Here is a 14924-nt window from a genome sequence, read left to right on the forward strand (position 1 = left end):
GGCACACAAAGGCTCACCCTCCCCCCAGGTAAGAGAGAATTCTTCTTCCTGACCACCTTCAAAATAAGACATCAGCCTTCCCCCCCCCCTTCAGATTCAAACAGAAATAGTAGCTTTTATTAGATCTTGGTCCTGCTGACCTTCAGACTTGAACTCCACTATTGACTCCTGGCTCTCCAAACTTCAGACTCAGACTGAAACTAAACTATATGCTCTCTTGGACCTCCAACTTGCTGACCCAGCACACAGATCTCAAAACTTGCCCTTCTCCATAATCATGTGAGCCAATTCCTTATAGTAAATAGACACACACACACACACACACACACACACACACACTCCTAGTGGTTCTCTGGAGAATCCTGATAACACAGGGAACCCGTTCTTCTTGGTATCTCTTCTATCTCTTTTTTTAGAGTTAGGAAATCTTACTCAGAATTCCTATTCTCACTGGCTGAATTTGGGGAATGGGGTTATCAGAATTGTCTTAGACTAATCTGAATTCCTCTGAGTGACTTGGAATAGATGTACAGACTGGAAAAATTAAGACTCCTCCAACATGGAAGAGGAGGAAGGACTCGCCAGTGTCAGCTACAGCAGAAAGTAAAGGAATTCAGGAGGAACAAGCCTTAGGTCAGGCCCCAGTCAGGCACCAGCCTCCAGGAGACCATGAGACACCAGTGACAATGACTTGCAGCTCTCGTCCAGCAAACCATTATTCTTTCGGGGCAAGAACCTATCCCATCTATGAGCCCCTGGTGGAACCTATGAGTGAGACTGGAAGAAGAATGTAGTTGTCTGGAAATGAGGAGGTGCTAAAAGCAAAGCCTTTGATACCATTTTAACAGGAATCTCTTTCCTCAGCCATGGAAATGTAGAGACTTTCAGATTTTGCCCACTTGTGTCATTCCCAGAACTCGTTCTTACCCTTGAAATGAACTGAAAGATGTTGCTGCTCTCAGAGAGTCCTCTGAGAGGAAGTCACATTATCTGTCTCTGAGAAGTAGGCTGTGAACATCTGTGGTCATGGAAAATACTACAGAAAAATCTCCAGGGGCTGGATGCTGTGTCTTCAGAAAACCAGCTGGTCCCTTTCCCCAGAGAGCTTACAATCTATCTGGAACCCCAAAATATGAGGCTGGAATGAAAATTGCTCCCATTTGTAAGAAGTACTTTGTAAGTGCCAGGCACGGAGCTGAGGACCTCACCTGTGTCCAATTCTGTACTTCTCACAACATGACAAGATATAAGCCATTATTCCCATGTTACAGAGAGGAAATGGGAACTCAAAACCATTTCTTAACTTGTTCGAGTTGAGATGAATGGCAGAGTTACAACTCATACTTGGCTCAGTCACACACCAAAGCCTGTGTTCTTGCCCCTAAGACATGGGACAAATGATATGTCTCGAATTCTGAGAAAAAGAGAAATTTTTGTGGGAGGGGTAGAGGTAAAGAAGAAAGATCTCCTGAAGGAGAGTAGTTAAAGGATGCTCACCTTGAGCAGTGAATAGAATTTATTATAAGCTTTTTTTTTCTTTTTTTTTTTTTTCCAAAGTGAGACAGCAAAACACAGCAGGGAAAAATGAATTTTCCAAGGTCATGCCACAAGTCACTAGCCAAGCCTGGCCTGTCACTCCAAGTGCTGAATTCCCAGCTCACTGAATTCAGCAATCGAAGCATGGGTGGTGGGACTATGTCAAATTTGTCTGGAATAAAACACATACCCTACAATGTTTCCCCTCTCCTCCTTTCCCCACAAGCGTCCTTCTCTCCCTCCACAAATAGCCCTCTTACCGTCCCCCCACCAATCCATAAACCGTCCCAGGAAATGCCAGGATCTGAACACCATATTGGCCATGAGGGACTCGGTCAACTTCTTTGCCTTCTGGCTGTTCTAAACAAACAAAGGGCAGTGCACAAGTTATTAGTAAATACCAAGGCTTAGTTTATTGTATAAAACTTCAATCCAACAAATAAATGAGCCATCAAGTTTGAATTTATGTAGCATTCAGAACACATTAAAGCCATCTGACCATGACAAAGGCCTTTCCTGCTTTGAATGATGAAGCCAGCATTGCAAATACCCTTCGGATGAGACATTAAGCGAGGTCCTTTCAGTTTGTCTCTGGGGACTGTCAAGGTGGAAGGTAAAGGTTCTGGCACTTTTCTAAAGAATTCTTCTGGGAAAATCCCATCTTGGCTAACATCTCCTTTTCTCTTAAAATTAAAAAACAAAAGGATTTGTGAGCCCATAACGGTCAGAACAATTACAGTCACTCAGCTAGGGGTCATCTAGCCGACTGCCCCAAGGTCCTTACTTACCTTGAGCGACTCCCAGAGAGACATCAAGGAACACGCAACTTCTCATTAAAGGATCCTGGCAGCTGATCACAGGAGGTTCCAGATGCTATTGTGGCCTATCTCAGAGCAGTTTCTCCATCTGCAAAGTGGAGACAAGCAAATGAGATGATATAAGAAAGAGCATTTTATCAATTCCAAAGCCCAGTTCAAATGAAGGTGTTATTGTTAACAATATATAAGAGAAACAGTTCGGCCCCACCTTCACACTCCAGTGTAGTTTCTCTCCCTTTAATTGTAGGCAGTGGAAAGTTTCTCATTGCAACTGGCATTCCTGCTTTTGCAGGGAGCTCCTGGGGTCTGCAGCTGCTATTAATGATTGGGGTTCAGTCGCTGGCATGGAGCTCCATCTGGCCAAGGACAGAGCCTCTCCGGCAGCAGGCGGTGTTCAGGCAGACATTGCCTGGAAATATATGTAGAGAACCTAGGAGAAATTACATTTGGGTGATCTTCTTCCCGTCGCACCCCCAAGTCCAACCCAAAGGAAGATCAAAGACAGTATTAAAAGTACCCCCTCCAAACAGTGCCCTAAAAAGGTAGAAGTCCAATAAATCTGGGTGAGAGTGTTTGGAAAGGGAATATTCATTCAGCTAGTTGATCGGACACCCACCATGTGCAGTCACCATGTTGGCTGCTGAAGAGTAAGACACAGGACCCACTCTCTGCAGGGAGTCAGACGTAAACAGACTTGCTCAAAAGCAGATAGGCTCCGGCTGCAAGTAGCAACCAACCAGCTGTGTCTTGCAGAGCCCAGATGCACTCCCTTGGTTTCAGAGCCTTTAGGGTTAGGACTGATTGGCATATGTAAGAGTTCCACGTCTTTTTAGCGCCTCTTTCTTTCACTTCCACAAGGATCTGGGTCATTAACTTCCTCAGTCTCATGTTGGGGTGGTTGATCTCAGCAGAGACACCACAAGGTGCATCCTGTGCAAATTCTCTACTAGAAGGCAGTGAGAGGAGAGAGCTGAAAGCAACCAAGGGCTCAAAGAGGACAAAGGAGACAAAGGGATCAAGCAGAATAAATGCAGTCCTTGGTCTCTAGATGTCTGAACTTTTGTATAAGAGCTGGAAATAATTACAAATACCCTTGAAATTCTCATGCTAGACTCTCAATCCCACTCAGTTGTCACCACAACCCCAGGAAAGAAATGTTCACTGCCCCCCACCAGTAAATATGTTTTCCAAAATCCATAGCTAATAAAGTCAGGATTTGGACTCAGACCTAGATAACTTCCAATCTAGATTCTGGGTTGGACTCTACACTGCCCCCGCCCAAGCCCTTGTTAAAGGCTTGATCTTTTGAAAATATGCTTTGAAGATTAACGTTCAGATGAGATGATGGGTATAAGGCACCCAGAGTAATACCTGGAACCTAGTACATGGTGAATGCATGAAAGCTACTTTTCATCCTACTGTTATCATCACGCCATGGCGGGAGCTCAGAGACCAGAATCCAGCTCTGACTGGTGCTGGAGCAGCGGAGGACGTCAGGCAAATTATCAGTGTATTCAGGGCAGGACCCAGATCCTAAAAGGTGAGTTTTGGAAGGCGGATCTTTGTGCTAAGCAACAAGGCTACAGAGTGTGTGTGTCTGTCCGTCCAACAGTCCATCCATCCAACAGAATTTTTCCAAGCACATCTCATGGGCCTGGCAGCGAGGATGAAGTGATGAACAAAACAAGCATAGCTCTGACCCTGTGAAGCTCATAGGTGGGGAGGAGGGACCACAGTAAACACAGAAAGGAATAAATCTGTCATGACACACTGAGGAAAGCATCATGAATGAGATGTGCAGGGAGCTCTCCTAGAGAACCCTGGAGGAGAAAACCTACTGAGAATATCAAGGAAGTTCTGTCCGAAGAGGTGAGGTGACAATTAAAACAGATGAGAAACATAAGAAGCCAGCCCAGGGAAGGAGGTAAGCAGAGCAAAGGGAGACCGGTCCTGCACAGAGCTGCCCAGTGGGTCAGCTGATAGCCAGTCTTGTTGGCACAAGAGCTCACTTTCAAGCCCTCAATTCATGAGAGAGTGTAAGGTGGTGAATGTCTCTCCCCACATCACTGATTTGGAGACTGGGGCCCTGGGATCCTAAAGGAGCCAGGAGAAGCTAGGATATAAAAAACGACACCAGTAGGGACCCAAGCGTTGACATCCAGATTCTCTCCAAATTCCTCCTGAGATGCCTTGAAGGAAGGTGTTGGTTTTGGGTCTGGGGAACCTGATGGGGACAGGCCACCAGGTGAACTCTAGTCTGTTTTCCAAAGCCCCAAAAAGAGCACTACTGCTATTTACATTTCAATGTAAATCAAGCTGCCTTCAACCAGCAAGGCTGTGTAAACTTGCGTTTAATGTCAGGTTTATATTAATATTTGCATTAACAAGATTGATCGTTTACATAACAATGCATATGTACCGTCTGGGCTAGGTTTGGGTTTACACACATTTGCATAATGTTTACAAATTGATTGATTAGACAAACTGTGCATAAATCCAAGTAAACTACTCATTGTTTGTTTATTTTTTCTATTGGGGCTGGGTAGCCTATATCTTAATAAGTGGGCTAAACTGAACCTCAGTCCTCTACTATAACCTTCACAGAAGACTTAATAGTTTGTAAAAGTAATTTTCACTGAAAAAGAGAGAGATAAAATCATTGGGGCTATTTTCTCCTTTAATCTCCTGCATTGAGTGGCTAAGGAGGACCCTAACTGTAAACTATGCTCTAACAGAGATAAAACCCGGGCTGTAGGTTAAAAAAAAGGGATTCAAGACCCCTTCTGCCTTTGCAAGGGCAGGAGGGTTTCTTAGAGATGGTCACGTGTGGCAGGGACCTTGATGGGGAGCCTACACCAAGGGTCTGGAGAAGCCAGCGGTGATTGATGCTTCCTTGTATACCTTGACCATCTCCATCTGGCTGAAGAATGATCTTTTGTATAAGAGCTGGAAATAATTACAAATACCCGTGAAATTCCCATGCTAGACTCTCAATCCCACTCAGTTGTCACCACAACCCCAGGAAAGAAATGTTCACCGCCCCCCACCAGTAAATATCCAAGCCCAAGCAGAGGAAAGCCTGGAAGCAGACAGTAGAAGAGACTGTAAAAGAGAAAGGTACCATGCAGAAAGAAATTAAAATCCACTAATCTTTTAAATGTCTTTTTTTATTTTTCATGGACCTTCTCATGGAAAGTTCTGTTAATCACTTCCTCCACATTTGTGGCACAGAGTCTAGTGGGATCCATGCACGGCTCTGATCTGCATTCCAATTCACTCCCACTGCACAAGGGGCACTGTACCACTCAACTGCACCCAACAGATCTTTGGAAATCATGGAAATAAACAAAGACCAGCCACGTGAGAATAAGCAAAGGCTATTTATTCCAAGTTTGCTATTAACAAAGGAGTCAGCCACTGTTGCTTGCATTTTGGCAGAGACACAAAGACAGGCAGAGGAGTGGGAATGTTTCATCATGGGAAGGGGAAACGTTTCACGTATGCCCTGATTGGAGGTTGTTGGCCAAAGCTGGAGGTGGGCTAACTTGAAGCAAAGCATCCCTATGTGATGGGTTTGGCTTTCTCTGACTGGTATCTTAAGTTTAAGTGGGAACAAATATTAGAGAAGCTATCAGTTATTAACAAAGCCCAGGCTGTTTTGGGTCAGAAGCTATTGTTTAGCTTCTGGATCAGTTAGAAGCCTGACTTCCTACAGGAATGACCCAGCAGACTGGCTTCCGGGGCTGGTGATTAGAGATAAGGGTTTGGTTTCTTGGGCAGGCTGCTGCAAGTTGTGGGTCAGAGCTCTATTTTTATATAAGTTCCAGCCACTGTCTGTATATTCAATCCCCAGATATGGGTACCTTATAAAATGAGTAGTGTTGTTTTCTGTGTGTATGTGTTTTTAATTCACTAAAGAGAGTTGTGCATAAATCTCTTGGTGTTCTTACTTTTCACATGCAATACTATATGCAATACTATGAGTCAAGGGTATATCTGGGTTGTTGTATGTGTGCAGTACATTTCACCTATGGCTGAATATTCTCCATTGTATACATCCATTAATATGCACCTTCCACTTTTCTATCAAGTTGCCTCGAGTATCCACCACCATTGGCAACATTGAGATCAAGAGCCTAGTATGTGGGGATACCTGGGTGGCTCAGTCGGTTAAGTGTCTGCCTTCAGCTCAGATCATGATCTCATGGTCCTGGGATCAAGCCCCGCATCAGGTTCTCTGCTCAGCAGGGAACTTGCTTCTCCCTCTCCTTCCCTCCCCCCACCCCCACTTACACTCTAACATCTCTCTCTGTCAAATAAATAGGTAAAACCTTAAAAAAAAAAAACATAGATCTTCATATGTGTTCACTTAGGAAACAATACGCCAGACTCCCCTGTTCCTACACTCAGTGTAGGAGAACTGAGTCATAAGACACGTGGTCCTTTGTTTCAGTATCACTGGACTCTTCTCAGATGGTTATAAAAGTTTGTATCTTGTCAACGATGTGTGAGAGTTCTCATTTTCCCACATCCTTGCCAACACTTGGTGGTAATAGGCTTTTTATTTATGGAAAATGGGAGGGTGCAGAGTAGTCTCTATTCCACTGATGTTTTAATCTTCGGGTTATTTATTTCAGAGAGGTTGAGCCTCTCATTAATAATGCTTATGACACATTCAAGATTTTCCCTTCTGGGAGCTGTCTGTATTTTTTACCCATCTTCTACTGGTTTCCCTGTCTTTTTCTTGTTGATTTACAGAAGCTCCTTGTATGTTCTAGATGTTAAATGCTTGCTGGTTTTGGAAGTTGCAGAAGTTTTCTCTCAGCGTGTCCCCTTCTTAAAGTCTAGTGAGCTTTACTGAATAAAACTTCTGAATTTTAATGCAGACAAATTCATCAATTCTTTGTGTGTTAGGGGGTCACTATAAGAAGTTCTTCCCTAGGCTAAAAGAACACAAAAATAATCTTCCCCAATTCTATCAGCTCTGTGAAAGAGGTTTTTGACCTGGAGGGCATTAACCTAAAATTCAAAGTGTCAGTGAACTTGGAATAAACTAAGTATATCTTCACCTTATGTGACAGTTGTTTTGGATATCTCAAAATTTTGCTTATGCTCATCACTATTTCAAAATTGCCACAGTTATTAGATTTACTACTGGAGCTTATAAGTTAATGCTTTCATAAAGAAGCATATATTTTACTTCACAATTTTTTAAATGTCTGCATTTTTACAAAATTGGTTTCCTTAGTAATTCTGTCTAGTTCCTTATATGTATTTAAAAACATTCTGAGGAGTCCATCAGTTTCCTCAGATTAACAAAAGGGTCAATGTTAAAAACCCTACTTCATCAGCTTACCTTTCATATTCAGGTCTTAATCTTCACATATAATGTGAATCTGATTCCTACCTCACACCATATGCCAACACTGTAGGCAGAACAATCCTTCTCTTCCAAGCTGATTTTTGGTGCCCTCTTTATTATGATAAATTTTCCATATATATCTAAGTCTGTCCCTGAGCTTCTGCTATCAAGCTTTGCCCAATCCAGGCTAAGATTCTGAAATATACAGTGGAAGACTCCTACTCCTACTCCATCCACTCTTCCACAAAGAGTCAGCTTTTGGAGACGTATTTGATTTCAGCTATTTTATTATTTTATGTTCATTTTTATTATTTATGTTAATTTTCCTCTGTTTTTTTAATATAATGAATTAAAGAAAAACATTTTTAAAATATTATTATTTAAAAATGCATGGTTTAGGATTGTTGGTGTTTGAATGAGAAAGCCTGAGCTCCCTTCCATTCTAATACCAGCAGTTGGCCAAATTTCTCTGTAAAGAATCAGGTAGTAAATATTTTGGGTTTGGCAAGGCTAAAGTACTCAACTCTGTCCTTGCATCATGAAAGTAGCCACAAACGGTATGGAAGCAAATAAGCATGGCTGTGTTCTAATAAAACTTTATTTATAAAAACAAGCTGGCTGGAGTTGGTCGACTAGTCACGGTTTACCAAACCCTATTCTACAATACTTGTAGTATCTCCCTCCCCACATAAGGCAGCAATGGTTTTTATTGTGAAACTCATCAAATAAATTATTATTTTTTTATAAAGGACCCAGATCTGTGGAGCTGGGCATCAGAGGTGTTTATTTGCTATCCCAGTATTATTCATACTATGTGATATAATAAAAGGTTGTAATGGTAAATCCAGATAAGAGAATATTATGTAACCATTTCAAAATGTTTATGGAAATCTTTCACGATGTATGCAAACATGCATGATATCATCTGAACTACAAAATAAGACAAAAATAATACATACAAGATATAAATTATGTTCAAAGATGCATAGAGAAAAAGCTAGAAGAAAAAATGTCAGTGACAGGATTAGGAGCATGAAATTACAGGTGATTTTGATTTTCTTCTGAATATTGTCAGTATATTCCCTGATTTCTATAGTGAAGCTGTATTATATCTAACATAAAAAAAAATTCTCTAAGAAACTTTAATGGTTGCTATCCAAAATACAGTCTGGGTAAATTCCCTCACTGTGAGAGAGCACTGAGCAGATGACCAATGGAAAAACCTTTTTAGTAATAACCTGATAATTCAGAATGTACCAACTCAAACCAAGTCAACTGTAACTTTTCCTTTATTTTGAGAAAGCAAGTAATGGACCAATATTTTAGAAAGTATTGAGTGTATTCATCTTGTAGACTCTACTCAGAGCAACAAAGGGTATGCTAAGAGTTTTCCAAGGATTCTCTCAATTAACCTTTCCAGCAGCCCTCAAAGACGGGTTTTGCTATCATCATCAGCCTCATCATCATTTTATTTTCATTTCAAACCTGAAGAACCTGACGTTTATGCCATCGAAATATTTTATCCAAGCTCTGTGTATCTAGCAAGTAATGGAAGTGGGATACAAATCCTGGGAGATCTGAGACCATCCGAGCACTGGAGAAAGCCAACTTTTCCCCAGCACTTCAGAAATAACTACTCAAAGAAGCTTAGTGTTTCCATCCATTGAGGTGCTGGTTTCAAGTGGTTATTAATTATTCACTAAAGCAGATTCCAGCAGGACCTCTATTTATCCAAACTTGGTCTAGTTGTTCTCTTTATTTTCTGATCTCTGGAAGGGCTTCATTTCTTTAAAAATACCCACCAGTCAGACCTTTCAGCGGCGTGGGCAGGAAAGCCTCCCCACTTCTTTCTGGCTCCCTCCTTTGTGACCCTGGTGGTGCCGAATCACAGAGCCTCTGTTTTCCTAAGATGTATCCCAGTAGAGGCCATGGCCAGACTTTGACTTTGGATGGCTTCCTGGGGAAGGCACCTGCTATCCCTTCAGTACTGTGCCCCTCCCCCCACTTATACTTGCTCCACACTGATTTTGCTGGTGTTGCTCCAACAGCCCATCTCACTCTCACCTCAGAGTATTTGCATTTGATGTCCCCTTATCCTCGAATAGCTGTCCCCCAAATCTTCTAGTGGCTGACTTCTCATCCTCAGGTCTCGGCACTAATGTTCCCACTCCAGGGGAGCCTCCATGTACCCATATCTAATATCCCTCCCCCTTCCCTGGTTCAGCATTTGCCATCTCTGTCCCGTGGCTTGATGAATTATTTTCTTCATGGCACTTTACACTGTCTATACCCATCTCACTAATTTTTAAATGCTTGTTGTTTGTTTCCTCCATTAGAGTATTAGATCTATGTGGATAGAAACTCTGTTTGGTTTCTTCATTGCTACAATCCCTGTTCCTGGCACCTAGTAGGTTCTCACTAAAGAGGGGTTGAATAAATTATCCCACTTAATCTTTCCAGCAACCCATAAAGCACATCCTGCACTATGTTTGAGGGCACTTGGGCTCAGAAAAGTTAGAATAATTTGCCCAAGCCACACACTGAAAGACCAGAGTAGCAGGGCCACAAGGGGGTTGCACTGGGGGACAGAGTGGACCACATGGCGAGGCTCTGTAGTATCAGAAGAATGGTGTGCCCCCTGGTTGCACGGGGGAGGTATGATTGGCTTATTTTAATAATTTTGCATGCTAGCCAAGAACTGAAACCCAGTGGTCAGGGATACACCTGGTCCTTTTAATAAGGAAGGTTGTTTTTCTAGGGGACCTTATCTGCAGGAGCAGAAGGGAAAGGGGAATTGGGGGTGAGAGCATTGGAGGCCCTCCCAATTTCACCGGATGTCAAGGCAGCACATAAGACTGGACCTTAACGTTAGGCTTTTTACTGCATCCATGTTACAAACTGTGTTAATGGTAAGAGAGAAAAGAAGAGGATTGGCAGGAAGGAGGTGAAGTAGAAGTCATCGCTGATTAAGGCGACCCCACGTTAAAGCGGCTCAGCAGGCTCCCCCTGAGTGCTGTGCACGGTACTTCCCAAAATGCTCTGCAATCTTCAGAAGATTCTTTCTTATCTCAGGATACACTGAAAAATTGACAGTGCTGGTCTTTCTGGAAAGAACCTCAAGGGCAGTGTTTTAGGACATTGGAGCTCATGAAGATGATGGCCATTGGCAGACCTGTGTCCTGGAGCCCATTCAATACTTACCCATAATGTCCATGGCTCTTGATAGTGTAATTTTAAACACCCATAAAAATCAAGCTTTATGGATGGGAAAAACATAATATCTCCTTGGAAGTGGGCCCTGTTTTGATGCAAAGACAGTATATGCAATGTTCCAACTATAGATAACTGACCCGGGAGTCCTCTGGAGCTATCACGGCCTCAAACACAAACTCATTCAAAACTGCATGATTGGCATCTATGTCGTGTCACTCCTGCCTGCATTTTCAGATGCTTGGATGGGACAAACATCAGATTCTCTTCAGGATGTGGGATGCAGAGATACGAGCAATTTTTCTCCTTTTTGCCTGTGGTGCTGTTTGTTGCTGCTTCTTATCTTCATTTTTCTGAGAGTGAATTCTTTCTGGACCTGAACATCCCCACACAGAAAAGAGGAGGTGAGTGACGAGGCTGATGGTTCCCTGACCCGCTGGGCAAAACATGCAACCTTCTCATATGTGTCCCTTCCAGGGTTGTCTCCCACAAGCCTTTCCCTCCTACCTAACATGTATGTCAGTGCACACGCACACACACAGAGTTGTATGCTAACACCGCAGACTGTCAAGTGGTAGGTGGGTCCAGCCGACCTTTTGCCACTTGCCACCTCTCCCTTTCACTCCTGCGGGAGAGAACAGGGGCAGGCATTACAATGCCTTCACCTCCCAACAGCACTTCTAGAACGTTGTTCCTACCTGTGCTCTTCTGCCTCCCATTCCTACCCTCTTCCACTGGCTGATCCATAGCCTGCCTTAGGATCTCATTCCTCACAGAGGTATGTACTTTAATTAGAACCTGTATTTCCCATTCTATAATCCTCCATGTCCAGGATCTGCCCCGGGGTGGGTGGTACAGCCTCTCCAGCTGCCCCGTGTGACCTGATCAGAGTCAGCAGGGTCAAGAGCACAGCAGCAGCTAGGACGATCCCACCTATCGCTTCCTCCTCCCTCTTCAGCCCTGCCTTCTCCATCTCAGTTCAGACCAGCATGGATGCCCCTTGAGCTATAATAGCAGCCCTTTAACTGACCTGTCTCCAGGCTTGCCGCCACCCGACCTGGTCTGGTGACATGGCCCCATCCTTGCCCTTGGGCTTCTTTCCTGGGCTCTGCTCTAAACAGGGTCTGTCTCTGCCCTCCTTTTGCTGAAGCCCTCCTCAGAGACAGAGTCTGCAGGCCCACGGGATGTTCCCACTAAAGCCCATGTCCCCCATTCCTTCTCTTACCTTCCTCTCCAAAACACAAATTCCAGATTGCCACCTGGATGCCCAGGACCCTGCATTCCTTCTTCATTCACTTTCCAGACCTGCTAAATGTTTTGCATTAGCAGATAAGGCAATGGGTTTTATCATTATCTCTTTATTCTCTCATCCTCTTCTTCCCCACTGCATCTTGCGGGCCAAGTCTTGTCATCCACTGGTGTCTCCCCAGCTTCCCGGATGGGGCTTCACACAGAGCGAGCTCTTGGGGAACATGTAGGGGAGGGAAGGAAGCAGGAAGGGGCCACAAGAGCTGGATTCTCTGCCTACAGGATCGATAGCACCAAGTGTCTGAGCCACCCCAGTCCACAGACCCCAGTGATCCAAGGAGATTCTGCTCTGATCGTGTAGGGTGGGGGTGGCTGTGGAGAGAAGAGGAATGAGTAGGATAAAGAGCATATAATAAGTACCAAGAAATGTTTATATGGAGAGAAGAGTGGGAAGAAGCCCTCACTAGAAGTTCCTATAGAATCAGAAGCTTCAGACCCCGCACAGGCTCTGCCTTGAGGCCATCAAAGGTGGCCTAAACTAAGCCTAAACTTCTCAGCTCTGCCTTTGCAGCATAAGAGTGGCCACAGGCAATGCATGACTGAGTGGACGCAATTGTGTTCCAATAAAACTTTATTTAAGAAATCAGACAGTGAGCCAAATTTGGTCCACTGACCATAGTTTGCCAACCCCTGATCTCAGTGATTTCAAGCATTAGCAGAACTTATCTGAAAAAAAGTTGGAGATATAATATCCACTTTTAAACAGCTGAAGAGAGGTTATATGAAATTATCTTGAAAATTATAATGAACTTAAACACTAGGGGAGTGTACATTAGTAGTGACAGCAGTAATGTTAATATGATAGTTAGTCCCATTAATGAAGCACATTTATGGGGCACCTGAGTGGCTCAGTCATAAAGCTTCCACCTTCGGCTCTGGTCAGAATCCCAGGGTCCTGGGATCTAGCCCTGCACTGGGCTCCTTGCTTGGCAGCAAGCCTGCTTCTCCCTCTCCCTCTCCCCCTCCCCCTGCTTGTGTTCCCTCCCTTGCTGTATCTCTCTCTGTCAAATAAATAAACAAAATCTTTTTTAAAAAATGAAGCACATTTTTTAAGTATCCACTGTTTACTAGGTGCATCGCATTCGTTATTTTACTCAGTCCTCACAAAGATTTTGCAAAGAAAGAAGCGGTTACTCACCAATTGACTGATGGGGAAACTGAGGCTCAGAAATTCGCTCACACATTACAGAGTGTTAGAGGCGGGGCTGAATTCTAGTGAAGAGCAGTTTCCAGGTCCAAAACAGTAGCCTCAAAAAAAGAAACGTTAAGTGTGTGAGGGGTGTAAATTTTAGATAAATAGATGAATAAATGTCTGCACACAGACTGTCCCCTGTACAGCCTCTCCAGCTGCCCCGTGGGCAGGACCAGGTAAGTGCCCCCTGGCTTTACACAATTACCCTGTGCTTGCCCTGGCATCTGGGGCTGGATGCTCTTCCCTGGAAGAGAGAAGCTTTTCCTGGGCAGGGTCCCAGATTTAAATCCTAAACAAGGCACGCCACCTACGGCAGACTCTGCCAGCGGCGGAGGGCCATCCTTCTCTGCGAGGGATTTCCTGAGTCACAAGGCAGGTCTCCAGAACTTTCTGGGCCTGCCCCCAAGCCAGGCCTGCCACAGCCCCGAGGGGACGTGCGAGCAGCCGAGCCACTTGAACAAGTCCCCTGCATGGAGGAGGCCAGATTTAGCAATCTGTCACACACAGCCCGCCTCATCGTGACACCAGGCTCAGAGAGGCAGGCAACGCAGGCAGGCAGAAAAGCATCTGTCGGCATGCCACGCAGACAGGGATTAGAGAGAATGGGGGAGGATAATTATGGCATTTGCTTTCCTATAAAGTGCGTGTCAGGAGGATAGGATTAAGCTAATTGAAGAAATCTCCAGCACTTACGTCAAAGGTGGCTGCAAAGCGATTGCTTTAGCTCGCATCTCACCTGCTTCTGAGAGCCAGCTCGAGGAGCCTACCCACATCTCCACTTTGTCCCCAGCAACTCTTTGCAGAAATAGTTTGAGTTGGCGTTAGCCATTCTGCAAAAGAGAGAAGAGCTAAAAATAAGCACATATGAAGGAGGATCCCTGCCTTTTTTTTTTCTTCTAAAGCTCACATCAACTTTCCCAGAGAAAGATGGAGAGCCGACTTTCCTGAGGTTTTTACATATTTGTGGACATGAGAGAGGGGACAGAAATGGCACTGAGTATGTGTACCAAACAGGGACAGGTGGCGGCCTCTCTCAAACTCCATCTCCTTTCCATCTCTCTGGAACATTGGCTTGTGCTTCTAAGGGCCATGTTGCAAGCAAAGAGAAAGCCCAAACTCTGGGATCATTTATCATCACTCTCTGCCATGCTCCACCTCAGGTCCCAAACCTCCAAACCCAGAACCAACTGGAAAGGGACAGGCTTTTGTTTTCTGTCACACAAATGCAACTTGGTCTTTGAGTTGTAAGGTGACAGATTCTGGAATTTGGAAAAAGGGGAAACAGAGAAGTTTCCTCTTTCTGTTAGTTCAATGTATTTGACTTTGACGACCCCAAATAATAGTTGAAAAGTGAACTGCTCTTTCCTGATGAGTAAACTATCACATCTGAAAAATGCAGCCAGTTGCCTATTTTTGCCCTGATGCATTCTTGGACTACCTTAAAAAATCGATGACTAGATGAATCCAGAAATGTTTGAGTGCCGAGCACTGGAAACCT

The 14924-nt window shown here is 44.1% G+C and overlaps 1 long non-coding RNA gene across 2 annotated transcripts; it reads right to left on the bottom strand.

Annotated features, from left to right (window-relative positions):
- Positions 1-1535: 1535 nt before the first annotated feature.
- On the bottom strand, positions 1536-2992 carry LOC116873812. 2 transcript variants are annotated; one of them, XR_004383902.1, is made up of 4 exons: positions 2971-2992; positions 2563-2784; positions 2325-2442; positions 1536-1708 (listed from the first exon to the last, which is right to left on the bottom strand). It is a non-coding gene; the product is annotated as an uncharacterized LOC116873812 (long non-coding RNA). The 2 variants fall into 2 exon arrangements; XR_004383898.1 differs by lacking the exon at positions 1536-1708 and adding an exon at positions 1931-2219.
- Between the last annotated feature and the right edge of the window lie 11932 nt (positions 2993-14924).

Source organism: Lontra canadensis, unplaced genomic scaffold, assembly GCF_010015895.1.
Source record: "Lontra canadensis isolate GAN:19392208 unplaced genomic scaffold, GSC_riverotter_1.0 scaffold1, whole genome shotgun sequence".
In the NCBI taxonomy this organism is placed as follows: Eukaryota; Metazoa; Chordata; class Mammalia; order Carnivora; family Mustelidae; genus Lontra; species Lontra canadensis.